The following is a 14,990-nucleotide window of genomic DNA, read 5'->3' as shown; positions in this document are numbered from 1 at the left end:
CAATTGCAATAGCGTCGTTTGGCATTTGCATCCATAGACCATGATGGTGGCCCCCGGCTGCCTCAAGGCAGGCAGAGAACATCCATTTCCTTGCCAGAGCTTTAAAACAGGGGCATAGGATCTCAGGCTTGGGGCTGAAATGTGGCCTCCTGGGCCTCTCTCTATGGTTCTCGGAACTATCCTCATGCCACACCCATCACTGGCCTTGCTCCATTCTTCCTCTGAGTGCTCTTGCCTTTCTGAAATGTGTCCTTGAATTGTGATAGTGCCTCCTGCTTGCCTAGATGGAGGATGAAGAGGTGTGTGTATGTAGAAAACTCTAGTTTTTGCGTAGCTGGTATGTAGCCTACGAAGCAGTAGCCTGTACTACAAAGGTAAGAGTCACATCAATTCCTCCGCTCACTTTGGCCACTGTTCCTGCCTGGCACTGGATTGTTGGAGGGATGGGCCCAAACTTCTGTTTATTACTCATTCATTCCATCTTCTGCTCGACTCTCTCCTGACTCTGGAAGCTTTAGTTGTGGCCTGTTGAGTAAGGAGAGTTTATTTGTTTTTACTAGATTTCCAGATAGCTTGCTCTTCCACTTCTCAGGCTTATTGCATTCCTGTTGATACAAAACTGATTCCCTCCCCCGCACCCCTGGCCTCGCCATCTTTGCTGTCACTTTCAGTTTCACTTCTTTGATTTTCTTCTCGTTCATATTAGATTTTTTTATTTATTTTCCTCCACCTCCCTTAATGCAATGTTTATCTTGAGATACAAAATAAGGTCTCCCGTTTAGGACACATTTCGATTAGAAAGAGAAAGTTACTGGAACGTAAAGCTTCCAGCAGACCAATATTTTAAAAGAAGAAGAAGCTTATATGGAGGATGATTTGTCACTGGCTTCGTTTTTAGTACATTTCTCCCCCGAGATCACAGCTGGAAACTTAAAAATGGGGCAGGGGGACAGAAGTGAGATCTGCAGCCAAATGTAGAAGCATGGAACACTCCTGTTCAGTGTTTCAGTTTGACTGACTGTCATATCCTCTCCCAGGATACTCCATTGCATTTTTCCTCTGCTTGGATTTCCATTTCCTCCCCCTGCCTCCTTTAGTCAGGAAGGAGGAGGAGAATTCCATTTATATCCACATTTCCTCCCAAAGCAGCCCAAGGTGGCAAACACACCAATAACAATATCAACGAAAACATTAAAAACAATCTCTCAGCCAATAAATCCAAGCTTGCCAGACACAGTATATTTCAGCCATCAAATGCCTCCCACCTTTCACCAATGCTTTTAAATTCCTTCTGAAAGGTCAGTAATGAGAGAGACCAATGCATCTCACTGGGGAGGGCATTCCACAAAAATGGAGCCACCACTGAAAAGGCAGCACCACCAGCAAGGACAACAACTAGTGCATGTCTACAGAGCATAGCCAGTCATCAGTGGGCTATTTGGGGTGTTTTGGTCATGGGGATGGTAGATCCTTGGGGTCTGATCCCAGCTTCATTAAAACCTTGGGCTTCTCCACTGATTTCTTTGAACAGCTCTCTCTCCACCTCCCCAAGACCCTGAAAAATAGCCTCTAAGAGAAGCTGTTGCCGGGCCAAGTTCAGTGTGTTTCTGTTGTTGTTTAGTCGTTTAGTCATGTCCGATTCTTCGTCACCCCATGGACCAGAGCACGCCAGGCACTCCTGTCTTCCACTGCCTCCTGCAGTTTGGTCTTTACAGCATTGGACTCTCCTTTCGCTTCCAGGCATATCCACAACTGAGCGAACTTTCGGCTTTGGCCCAGCCGCTTCATCAGCTCTGAATCTACTTGTACTTGTCCTTCGCTCTTCCTCAGTAGCATGTTGGACGCCTTCCGACCTGAGGGGCTCATCTTCCAGCGTCATAACTTTTATATGCCTGTTGTCTTTGTCCATGGAGTTTTCTTGGCAGGGATACTGGAGTGGCTTGCCGGTTCCTGCTCCAGGTGGATCACGTTTGGTCAAAACTCTCCACTATGACCTGTCCATCTTGGGTGGCCCTGCACAGCATAGCTCAAAGCTTCTCTGAGTTATTCAAGCCCCTTCGCCACAGCAAGGCAATGATGCTATTAGTATATAAAGGCTTTTACAGTTTGGGACGTTTTCTTGTGCCTTACCCGATAGGTGCCCACTCAGCAGCTTTAATCTGTGGGCCTGGCACTATTACAGGTGCCACACATTACCCTTCTACTGTTGTAAGAAACTGATATTTTAATGCAGCAGAACCTACACTTCAGAACTCCCTACCCATTGATATCAGGCAGGTGCCCTCACTAAACAAACACTCCACTCCACCACCACCCCACGAAAAAAACCCTGGCTCGTTCCACTCATGCACAACCACGTTTATGTTTGTTGCCATGCAATAAATAAATGATCAGAACCAGGAAATGGCACCAAAATGGTGCAGAGAGAGTGGGAGAGAGCAGAAGAGCAGGTAGAAGCAACTTGAATGGCTGTTCTGAGTGTATCGCTGCCTCCAGCCCCTCACCCACCTCGGCTTCATCTTTCCTGGCCAGCAGAGCCGTCATATGTGTATGTTCTTAGCACTGTAATTCTCATTTGGATATCAATTTGGACATATGCTCATATATTAATATATATGTTCAGAGGTCTTTTTTTAAAAAAGAAAAAGAAAAGATCTGTTTCTCACTGCCTAACAACTTTTTTTTAAAGAAAGAAAGCGAGAGAGAAAATGTCCCTAAGTGAACACAAGGCATTTCTCCTTTCACCCTCCCACCTTTCACAGGCACAAAATCTGCACCAGAACTTCAGCATTACCTAGGGCTACCATATGGACACGGGTGGCGCTGTGGGTTAAACCACGGAGCCTAGGACTTGCCGATCGGAAGGTCAGCGGTTCGAATCCCCGTGGCGGGGTGCGCTCCCGTTGCTCGGTCCTGCTTCTGCCCACCTAGCAGTTCAAAAGCACATCAAAGTGCGAGTAGATAAATAGGTACCGCTCTGGCGGGAAGGTAAACAGCGTTTCCGTGCGCTGCTCTGGTTCGCCAGAAGCGGCTTAGTCATGCTGGCCACATGACCCAGAAGCTGTACACCGACTCCCTTGGCCAATAAAGTGAGATGAGCGCTGCAACCCCAGAGTCGACTGTGACTGGACCTAACAGTCAGGGGTCCCTTTACCTTTACCTTAGGGCTGCCATATGGCCAGATTTTCCTGCACATTACTGAGATTTTAGGCAAGGCAATCAAAATATCCCAGTTTTGGTAGTTTCCTGGTTTCTACATTTTGAAACACGGCAACCCTAGCATCACCCTTCATAAGCAGTGTAGCTTGAAAGCTGCAGGCGCCTGTGTTTGCACCACTATTTGTTCCCAGCTACTTCTCCCCAATCCCAGCCTGCTGAGAATTCCATGTATCATTCAATAGATAATTACCTGATAAAAGGAGATTCATTGCATTTCCTATTGCACTGGAAGCTCACATAAATCATGGGTGTGTGTGTGTGTGTGTGTGTGAGAGAGAGAGAGAGAGAGAGAGAGAGAGAGAGAGAGAGAGAGAGAGATGCCTTGATAACTTCATGCTGTAGATGTGAGGTGTTTGGGGATGAGACGGAAGGGACCTGTTTGTTAATGACAGCTTAATGTCTTCATCTTCTGCACAAAATTCCAACTAATTAATATTTACCCAATTAGAAAATATATGAAGGGTAGAGGAAGGCAGGGAGGGAGGGGGAGAAACACCAACCCATATTGGCACAAAAATTCACATGGGAAGAGGTGACCTAATTTCTCCCAGTTCCAGGTACTAATTAAATTAGCCCCTGCCATTTAGAGAATGAACTGCCGGAGGCAAACGGAGAAGATAATAATTATAACTTGTTACTAAAGTTATAATGCCTTGTCGCTATTGGTAGCGCTCATTTCTGTCTACATGAGTCACACCTGGCTAGCTTGAATACACAAGATGGCCAAAATCTTGCTTGACGCTGATCAATTGAGAAAGGCCAGAGGCCTGGTGCTTATAGTGCTATAAAGTTAGTCCTCCCAAGAGGACTGAGAAGCATGCTTCCTGCTAGGAAGCAGTTCTTGTAGGCTTCTTTAAAAGGATGTTCCTGTTGGCCTATTTGCAACAAAGACTTAGCTACACAGGACTAGTAGGCACCACTCCACTGGGACCAGACTATCTTGTCTATCTTTGTTGCACACAGGTCTAAGTTCTAAGGGACTTCAGGACAGGGAGGAACCCGTGGTTCTCAAGATTATGCTGCACTCCAACTCCCATCAGCCCCAGGTTGCCCAGTGGTCAAAAATGATAGGTCATAGGCTCTCCAATATCTTTCTCTCCTAAAGATGTCTACTTCTTGGATTAAATAATTCTTTTTTAAAAATGAGAAAAGAGAGAAGAGCTGTAGTTCAGTGGTAGAACATCTGCTTTGCATGCAGAGGGTGTGCAGTTCAATAACCCTGTATTGAAATAACCCTGTATTAAAACCTTAACAGCCTCTGCCAGTCACTAATCTAGATAGTGTGACTCATCATAAGCAGTGTCTCTCAAACTAGAGTAACCTATGCTTTCTTGTTGGACTACATCTCCCATCATCCCTGACCACTGGTCCTGCTGGCTAGGGATGATGGGAGTTCTAGTCCAACAATAGCTGGTATCCAAGTTTGAGAAACACTAGTATAAGGTTCCCTATATTATGTTCCACTTTCCTATTCATCTAGAACTTGTGTTCTCTTTTCCTCCCACTCTTTTCTTTTTTCCTTCTTCTCTTTTCTTTTCGGTTTATTTTCCTTCAGTTCCAGTTTTGTTCTGTTCAGCAAATGAGGCTCTGTTTTGGTGAGGATCATCAACTGGATACATGTTTAGCTCTAGTAGTTTATGCAATGCTAGATGTGAGTGAACTCATGACTTAATGGCAATAGGTATGGATGAAGACATCCTAGAACTGGAGGAGACCACAGTTCATTTAGAACAGTTACCTTCAGCATTCTCAGACACAGAAACCACTTTTGCCTCCAAAGCACAGGGCCTTATATACGCTCTCTTCATTTGGATACTTCCTTTCATCACTTGGCTGGCTCAGAAGGAATGGTGAGTTAGTGAAGGCCTCTCCATCAGCCTCACTGGGGCCAACTAACATTTGGTTCCTGTCCTCGTGGTACGGCCTCCATCAGCAGCCATTGCACCAGGTCATTTTGTTATTGCAGGCTTGGCTACACATTACAATGATCTTGGGTGCAAATTGTCTCTACTTAGATACAAGTATATGTGTGTAAGTGATTTTTTTTAAATAGCTCAGCTGTTGTATACACAAGTACACAGGGTCGCATCCAGTTAAGTTTTACACAAAGCAGAACCAATTAAAATGAATGAACCTAAGTTCTGTTCATTCATTTCAACTGGTCCACTCTGAGTGTGAATAATATTAGATATAGCCCATAGACTCCACACTTCTCAAGTGTTATGTGTTAATAACTGTAGGAGTATACAACTCACCTATTTTGCACACAGAGATACATATTGTACACTCACTGAATATAATGTGTGGACACCCATTATGTAACTTCACTGTTTGACCGCATGAAGGGGCTGGTGCCTGATTCGCCTTATCCCCCTCTCACCTTTCTTTTCCTTTCCTTTTCCACTTCGCCTCTTAGATTGTAAACAGTGCTTACAAAATTGCAAGCTGTCTTGAGTGTTTTGGCAGAAAGGAGGTATAAATAAACACCTTAAATAATTTACATGTCTGTCCATCATTCTTCAGCTTTCTCTCTTTACTCCTCTCTCAACACATCTTTACACTGTTCAGACATACCAGATTAATATTAATTCCTTTTCCATAAGGAACCCTGGGAATTGTATTTGAGGGGGATGAGGGGAAAGAGAAAAGGACCTGCAGCAGAACCCTTAGTATTAGACCCAAGCTACAATTCCTAGTATGGGGAGGGGGGAGGAGAATGTGCCACTTGAAGTAGCAAAACAAAAACAGTGTAAACAGGACAGCATGCACAGAAACATGGGAAGCTGCTTAGCAGGGACTACATTGATTGGCAGCAGCTCTGTAGGATTTTCAGGCAGGGGTTCCTCCCAGCCCTACCTGGAGATGCTGGGGACTGAACATCTGGAGAGGCACAGGTTTCCCATCCCTGATCTAGACTAACCCCTTAGACAGCAAGTGACTGTCATATAACAGAGAGTCACCTACGTCCACTCTAAAAGATTCAGAACCAAAACAAACTTGGATAGTTTGGGGAAAGTCTTAAGACTTGAACAAATGTGTGCAGAGGAGGGTGAACAAGATGGTACAGAAACCAAAACTGATGAGGAATGCTTGAGGGAGTTGGATATGCTTAGCCTGGAGGAGAGAAGACTTAGAGGTAATATGATGTTGTTGTTTAGTCATTTAGTCGTGTCCGACTCTTCGTGACCCCATGGACCAGAGCACGCCAGGCACTCCTGTCTTCCACTGCCTCCCACAGTTTGGTCAAACTCATGCTGGTAGCTTCGAGAACACTGTCCAACCATCTCGTCCTCTGTCGTCCCCTTCTCCTCGTGCCCTCCATCTTTCCCAACATCAGGGACTTTTCCAGGGAGGTAATATGATAGCCATCTTCAAATATCTGAAGGGCTGTCACATAAAAGTTGCAGCGAACTTGTTTTCTGCTGCTGCAGAGAGTAAGACCTTAACCAATGGATTCAAATTACAAGAAAGTCCAACTAAGCATCAGAAAGAACCTTCTGGAAAAAATAAAAGGGGAAAAAAGAAAGAACCTTCTGAGGTACAAGCTGTTTGACAGAGGAAGGGACTACCTCAGGAGGAGAGTAGTAGACTCTCCTTCAATGGAAGTTTTTAGTGGTTGGATGGCCATCTGTCATGGGGTTGGACTAAAATGACCCTTTGGATCCCTTCCAACACTGCAATTCTTTGATTCTATAAATAGAGGCTGCGTCTGCACTATACGTTTGTAGCCTTTTCATACCACTTGAAAAAGTCATGAGTGGTTTCACTGTCAATCTGTCTTCGCAGGGAGCTTTGGGAAGTGTAGGCCTGTGGTTGGAATAGGGGATCTCCTAACAACTTTCAGCACCCTTAACAAACAACAGCTTCCAGAATTTTTGGGATAGCTGTGACTGTTTAAAGTGGTATCACAGCATTTTAACTGTATGGTGTGAATGTTGCTTTGGTGTTTTATAACCGCAGACCCTCCAACATTTTTCTGATGAAAATAGGGATGTCCTAATTAATCATCACCATCATCATCATCATCATCATCTTATTTACCCCAACCATGTGACTGGGTTGCCCAGTCACTCTAGGATGCTTCCAACATAAATAAAAACAGAATAAAACATTTAAAAAACTTCCCTATGCAGGGCTGCCTTCAGATTTCTTCTAAAGGTTGTACTGTGGTTACTTATCTCCTTGACTCAGGGATCACACAACTCCATCCAACATTTCTCCAATGAAAATAGGGACGTCCTAAGGAAAGCAGGACATTTTGGAATCAAATAAGAAACTGGCCCACATAACCGATCACATGACGGGGCGGACCCACACCATTGGGGGGCGCCCCTCAAATATTTTATTGGGGAGGGCAAAGAGACCTCGGCCCCTAGGAGTTGACTCCTATTCTTGTGTGGAGGAGGGTTAAATAGCAGTGGGGGGGCATGACTGTTTAAAGTGGTATGATACTGCTTTAAATATATAATGCAGATGGGAACTGATTTTGATGTCTATTTGCAGGGAAACTATCCCAGCTTATTAAGAACATGAATGTGAAGTAATTTCTTTCTTAAACTTGCGTGTATATGCTTTCATGTGTGCACATGTCTGTTCCACACACATGCACCAGTAGCTTTAAAATAAACTTCAAATCTCTCAGTGCACAGATCCTTTAATAGCACGTTATCAGCATATCGAATTACAGTTTTAACCTTCTTAAAAACCTGCCTTTCTTAACATTTGCCACACCCCCAGTAATCTTTTCCAGCACGCTACAGGACACCAAAGCCAATAATAGCCAGAATGTGAGTCTTGTTCCCAGGCTGTTTTTCTTTTGCCTTTTCTTCTGATGAGTCTGTGAAGTTTTAAGGGAAAAAAGAAAAAGCACCAGAAGAAGAAGAGGCTCTATATCTGACCGATTAGGCCCCTTCCAATTCCAGAGATAGATAGACTTGCATTTTCATTTAATACTCATGGGTCACACATTTTTCCCAGGAGAAAATAGCAGAGAGGGCAGGTCCTGATGTATTTTCTGCGAGCACAAGGGTTGTTTCCTAGATGGGATTGTATTACACTCCATTTATGTGATATTTCCAGCAGGCTCTCCAATTCAGGCACCTTTTGCCATGGAGAACAAGGAAATTAACAGCAGCTAATGGACTGACAGAAAAAGAAAGAATATTGGTGGGGGTGGGGGGAGTACCAGCCTCCGCACCAGTTTGTCTAACGTATGACAAGGAATATCATTCTCTGCCTGACTCTTTTCTTATTTTCTTCACTGTCAGATATTTATTATAATTGTCAAAAGGCAACATTTAGCCAAGGCAGCAGTTTCTATTTAAGGTGTTCTGCTAGCCAAGCCAGGCCACAGATAAAAGGGGAGAGAAAAGTACGTTTGATGTGATATTGGGGGCTTAAATGGAATTGGCTTTAAATTGGCTCAGCAAACATGCTTATTACTCACACAGATGATTTTAAACACTGGGGGTTGGAGGAGGGAGGAGGGAGGAGGAGGAAGAGATAGTGATTGCTGTATGTTTCTTAAAATCTCTCCTCTGTGCTTACCAAAACAAAAAATGAGAAAGGCGACAATTATCTTGAAGCTTGGTTCAACTGGATGTGCCCCAGAACTAAATGTCCATTGTGGTTTTGCTTTGAGCATTTGATGAGGTGTCATTGCAAAGAAAAGAAAGGGTTGAGGTAAATATCCTCTCATCATACTTCAGCTCCCTTGCACCCTTGGCAAGACGTTTTATTGGCGCCCACCCGCTGTCCATTGCGCCCTTGGCAAGGAGATGCATCTGTGCCCCTCACTGTCTTCAGGGGGAAAATGGTGCAATTCAGTCATCACAGATGACTAGGATGGAGGACCAAGCGGCAGCATCTTCATGGGGAACTTCATTGCACAAAATAACAGCCAGCACTGCCAGCTGACTGGAGAGGGGGCTCTAGAGGGCTGCTGCGATGGCTCACACCAGTGTCTGGATTCCTCCACTGAGATGCTGAGAAAGGCACGATTTGTGTGTGTGTGCGCGCACACACACACACACACACACACACACACACACACACCTTGCACCCTTGGCAGGGGCCAACCTTGTCAACCCCTAGGTATGCCTCTGGCCATTGGCCATGCTTTCTGGGGCTGATGGGAATTGTAGTTCAGCAACATCTGTAGCACCAGCCACATAGTGAAGTGAACCTTTTCATGGAGCACATCTTTAAGTACAAGTCGCCTTAAAGCCCCAGTACCCTTATCATATCTAATGCAAGTATTTGGATCTTGCCTCGGGCAATAAATGCATCCTACAGCAAACATCTTCCACCATTACTGCATAGACTAAGATGAAATCCTGGGAAACTTTTTCTCTGAAGGATACCTTAATAACCTGGTTTCTACTTCTGATTGGCCAGAGGTTCCTTAGAAACTCTCTGCCACTCTACAGTGGGGGAAAGTGTATTGCGCTGTCTGCTGACCACTTAACTACCTGTGGCATTTGATCCTGCTTCCACCCAACCCTGCCCTTGAGGAGATAAACCCTTCTGCTTGCTCTTTCCATCTGGAAGTCTCTTTTCTATAATTGAGCTCCTCTCAGTCCCTGTTTGTTAAGTCCTTTCCATCCAGAAACGACATCATTCTCTCCGGTTCACTTCTTTTGTTATTGCACTCACTGCAGCACTGCACAAAACACTGTTCTTATCCCCCTGGATACCTGGAGGAGCAGGACTCCTTCTTCAGCCAAGTTAGGCCACCTTACCCTTGCTTCCTTCCTCTGTCTGCCTGTCTTTCCCCTGCTTAGGACCAGTCAGGAGCTTTGTGGGGTGCACCATGCAGTGTTATCCCAAAATGATGCTTTTTCAGTTTTTGGAACTATTGGGTTTTGAGGAACAAAGGGTGGTGAGTAGACTCAACGAAAATCTATGGAAGCTAGCCAATTGTCACTCACTCCTTCACTGGCCATTTGTTCTGGAAGCTTGTAAATAACAAGAGTGGAATGGACCTCAAAAGGTGGTGGCCTCTCCTTCAGTGGAGGTTTTTAAGCAGAGCTTGGGTGGCCCATCTGTAAAGGATTCCTAGATGACCTTTGGGGTTCCTTCCAACTCTACAGTTCTATATATGGAGAGGGAACCAGGCCTCTTCTATGGCCTTTGACATGGTCCAGCAGGGCTTGAGTTACATTACTGAGGCCTGATTTTTACAATATCTGCTGGGGGTATTTTTGTTTTATTTAAAGAAGAGGGGGAAGGGAAATTTGCCTCTCCCCCCAGCCCCCGGATTGTTTGGAATTCTTTTGAACTCACGTTCATCAGATGGAGTTTGAAACCCACCCCTGCCTGGTGCTTCTCCTAAACAGATGGAGCGTTTGTTGACGTTTCAGTGACAGCTTGAAAACTTGTATCCTGCCTCTGAGCTGAGCCCGATCTTGCCTTGTCCTCCATCTGCCATCTCATTTTAAAACTAGCAGAACAACTCGAGTGAAGCAATTCCGACTTTTTCCATCTGTGCACAGTTAATTAAGAGGGTAATGAGAGCTCGGAATGAACAAGCCCCACATTAATTCAAGATATGATTAAGGGGAACATTTCCAAAAAAAAAAACCCACACAAAAAAAACCCACCCTGCAAAAAGGGTGTGTATAGCTATTAGAAAGCCAGAGTCTCTTCTTTCCTCTTGAATTTAGTACCTGGGCTGTGGCTGGTGGGCAGAGGGACGCTCTTTATGCCACAGAATATGCAACATATTACTGTGTCCAGTTCTGGTCAGCAGAATGCTATTGAGCTGGAAAAGGTACCAAAAGGGACAGCCAAAACAACCAAGGGCAACATGGCACCGCCAATTTACTGTTGGACTCCAACTCCCATCAGCCCCAGTCTGCATGGCCAATGGTCAAGGATGGCAAACGGTCTAGCAGCATTTGGGCAGCATCACATGGCTACAGACTGGGGATCTTTCTATCTGGACATGCTGGGGATTGGACCTGGGACCTTCTGCATGCAACATCCCTTCTCCTTCCTTGGAGGTTTTTAAGCAGAGGTTGGAGGGCCACCTGTCATGGATGCTTTAGTTGAGATTCTTGCATTGCAGAGGGTTGGACTAGATGACCCTTGGGGATCCCTTTCAACATGAGAAATCTATGATTCTATGATTCTAACACATGTGCTCTGTTATTGAGCTATGGCTCAAAGATTCTACAGGAATATAATAAGCCACCTTATATCACGCCAGACCAGCTACAAATAAAACCTTGTGTGTCTCCGTCATGAATCTTGGTCTCATCTGTACAGTCTCATAAATAAGTTTGTTTGGCATGGCAGGAAGATAGGAAGGTCGGAAGTTGCCTTACACAGGGTCACAGAATCACAGAGTTGGAAGGGACACCCAAGGATCATCTAGTCCAGGCATAGGCAAACTTGGCCCTCCAGATGTTTTGGGACTACAACTCCCATCATCCCTAGCTAACAGGACCAGTGGTCAGGGATGATGGGAGCTGTAGTCCCAAAACATCTGGAGGACCGAGTTTGCCTATGCCTGATCTAGTCCCACCCCTTGCAATGCAGGAATTTCAACTAAAGCATCCATGACAGATGGCCATCCATTCTCCACTTTGAAATGATGTTGGTCTATACTGGCTGACAGCATCTCTCCAGGATTTCAGGCAGGGATTTTCCCCCTTAGCCTTACCTGAAGATGTCAAGATCGAGAGTGGAAGCTTCTGCATGCGAGGCATTTCACTGAGCTGCAGCTTTCCCCCAAAAGAACATAACTGGCTTATATTAAGCCAGCTCCCTGGTACGCCTAGTTCAGGAGTGCCTACAAAGGTACTACACAATACCTACGCAGAGGCTTTCTAGGGTTTGAGACAAAAGACATTCTCAGCCCTACCTGGAGATACCAGAGGTTGAACCTTCTCTACCACTGAACTTAAGTTCCTCACCTAATCCCCATCCCCCCCCAAAAAAAAATTCATGTGTTTGTTAGCGGTGGTTTCACAGGTACAAGCATGGGGCCATTCCACTCCCTGTGTCTGTGCTTTTCATCTGGCAATTTTAAAACGGGTTCCAGGAACAGGCAGCCTTGCAACAAGCTTCCTTTGCACTTGCATCTGTGCCTCTCAAGCTAAAGTGGAAGGTGATGAGACAAAAAGGGTGAAAGGAGACTGCCAGCAAAGAAAGGGACAGATGCTGAATGGCATGTCTGTGATTGGGGAACCTCTGATGCAGCAAAGCAAACAGATAAAGAAAGAGAAGAGCTGGAGGGAAGCTTTGGGTAACTTGAGTGTCAGTCTGGAACTTGATCTACTGAATCCAGTGACAAGGCTGCCTCTGGCAGAGAAGAACTCAGCTCCTCTAAATGTCACTTTGGAAGGTGAACAGATAGGATGCTGAACTGGAAATACACTGTTACATTCCACTACTCTTAAGACAAAGGCTTCTCTCCTGCTTTCCTTCAAGGGATCCAAGAGGCTGGCTAGTCCCAAACTGCAGCCTGGAAGACAGGGTATCTGAAACCACAGGCTGGAATGTGAGGCCCACCAGCTACCACGAGGGTCTCCTTCTAACCAGGGGGAAGGTACTCTGATGGGAGCACCAGGTTGCTCCTGGGTATGGCTGAATCTCTCTGCTTCAGCATCTTCTTTTCCCAGTATTCAGTTCCGCCCTCCAAATTTCTGCATCAGTTTGCATCACTGTGCAGAAGTTCTGGTTGCCTCACCTCAAAAAGGATATTGTGTAGTTGGAAAAGGTTCAGAAAAGGACAGCCAAAACAATCAAGGGGATGGAGTGACTCGCCTATGAGGAAAGGTTGCAGTGCTTAGGACTTTAAGTAAAAAGTGAGTAAGAGATAACAAGGGACGCGGGTGGCGCTGTGGGTTAAACCACAGAGCCTAGGACTTGCTGATCGGAAGGTTCGAATCCCCATGACAGGGTGAGCTCCCGTTGCTCGGTCCCTGCTCCTGCCAACCTAGCAGTTCGAAAGCACCTCAAAGTGCAAGTAGATAAATAGGTACCACTCCGGTGGGAAGGTAAACAGCATTTCTGTGCGCTGCTCTGGTTCGCCAGAAGCGGCTTAGTCATGCTGACCACATGACCCGGAAGCTGTATGCCGGCTCCCTCGGCCAATAAAGCGAGATGAGCGCCACAACCCCAGAGTCGGCCACGACTGGACCTAATGGTCAGGGGTCCCTTTACCTTTTTAAGAGCTAACATGATAGAAGTTTGCAAAATTATGTGTGATGTGGGGGAAGTGGACAGTGAAATGTTTTTCTCCCTCATTCACAACACTGGAACTTGCGTGCTTCCAATGAGTTTTCCTGGGGAAAGTGCCAGGACAAGGTGGGAATGCTTGGACCTGTACCTAGAAAGCATGGCGCAAAGTTAAGTGTGGATGAGCCCTTGGTTAGAGGTCTGCACCACAAAATTCAGAAAACTCCAAAGATATTTGTGTTTCACTTAAGATACATTATTTGGCACTTGCAAATAAGGTAGTTCTGCAGTTCAGTGTGAACCAAAGCAAATTTCTTTCACCACCCCTAAATATCGCAACAGTAAGATTTTTTAAAATGCTTAGATGTGGAGTGTTCCTTGCACTTTAAAAAAAAATCACCCGTTTCCCTGGCAACTAGATGGTGGGGAAGGGTTATATTTGGGAGGGGTCCCACTCAATAACATTTTTGGAAGGAGGAGGAGATTAAACCATCACTAAATGTGGCATATGCTATCGGTGCATTAAAATAGCATTTATCTTACTTTCCATTGACGTCGTTGTGAAATATGCTCTCCTTTGCTTACAAAAATGCACGGATGAACAGATGGTGAAAAGCTTAGTTTGGGGTATTCTGCCCATCAAAGCTAAACCTGGATTGCTGGCACCTTTTGCAATAATTGACATGTATGAGTTACAGTAGAATTTGGGCTTGTGGAACAATCCCCAACCACTAGGGACTTTGGAGCAATGAGAAAGCTTTGAATAAATCCCTATCTCAGGAGCTGGTGGCCTTAGTTATGTGATTGCAAAACTGTTGTGCTGGCATATAATATTGTTAAGAATGCCTTGAACAATTCCAGATGACATAACCCCGGCCCTTGAAAATATTCAAATACTGTGTAGACATAGAAACAGCATCTTCAGAGCACATTTACACGTTCCTACTTGCACTTGTTCCAGAGCTTAGATCAGGGGTGGGGAACCTTTTTGTCCCAAGGGATACATTTCCTTCTGGTCAGTCTTCCAAGGGCCGCATGCCAGTGGTAGGCAAGCCAAGGGCAAAAGTGGGTGGAGGAAAGTATGTATATTTTACTTTTGTAGCGTAGGCTCCTTTCCACTCCATCACAAAAATCACCTGCTTGTGTTTCTAGTTCATCCAAGCTTCCATTCTACAGATTTCTGCGTCCCTTTCCATTTAGCTTTTTCAAAATGCTTCATGCGAATTAATCAGCATTTTAATGTGCTTCTCTCCTAATATTCACATTTCTATATGCAATTTTGCCCTATATGCGTATTTATTTTTACAAGCAGTTCCCCTAGAGAGAATGCATTTTTGCCTTTTACCCCACTGATATATGCATTAATGAACACTTTCTCGTGTGTGTGTGTGTGTGTGTGTGTGTGTGTGTGTGTGTTTGCATGCATGCTTTGCTTGGGAAACTGCACCCTGAAATTTAGAGTAGGGTGACTGTAGGTTCATCCACACTTCCTTTAGTGGTGCATTTCTAGACACAGGTCTACACTTTAAAGCACTGTTTGAGCTTTATTTTTGTTCCTGGCACTTTCCCCACAAAAATCCACTATT

Source organism: Podarcis raffonei, chromosome Z (genome assembly GCF_027172205.1).
Source record: "Podarcis raffonei isolate rPodRaf1 chromosome Z, rPodRaf1.pri, whole genome shotgun sequence".
NCBI classification, from domain to species: Eukaryota; Metazoa; Chordata; class Lepidosauria; order Squamata; family Lacertidae; genus Podarcis; species Podarcis raffonei.
Note: the sequence above shows the minus strand (reverse complement) of the source record.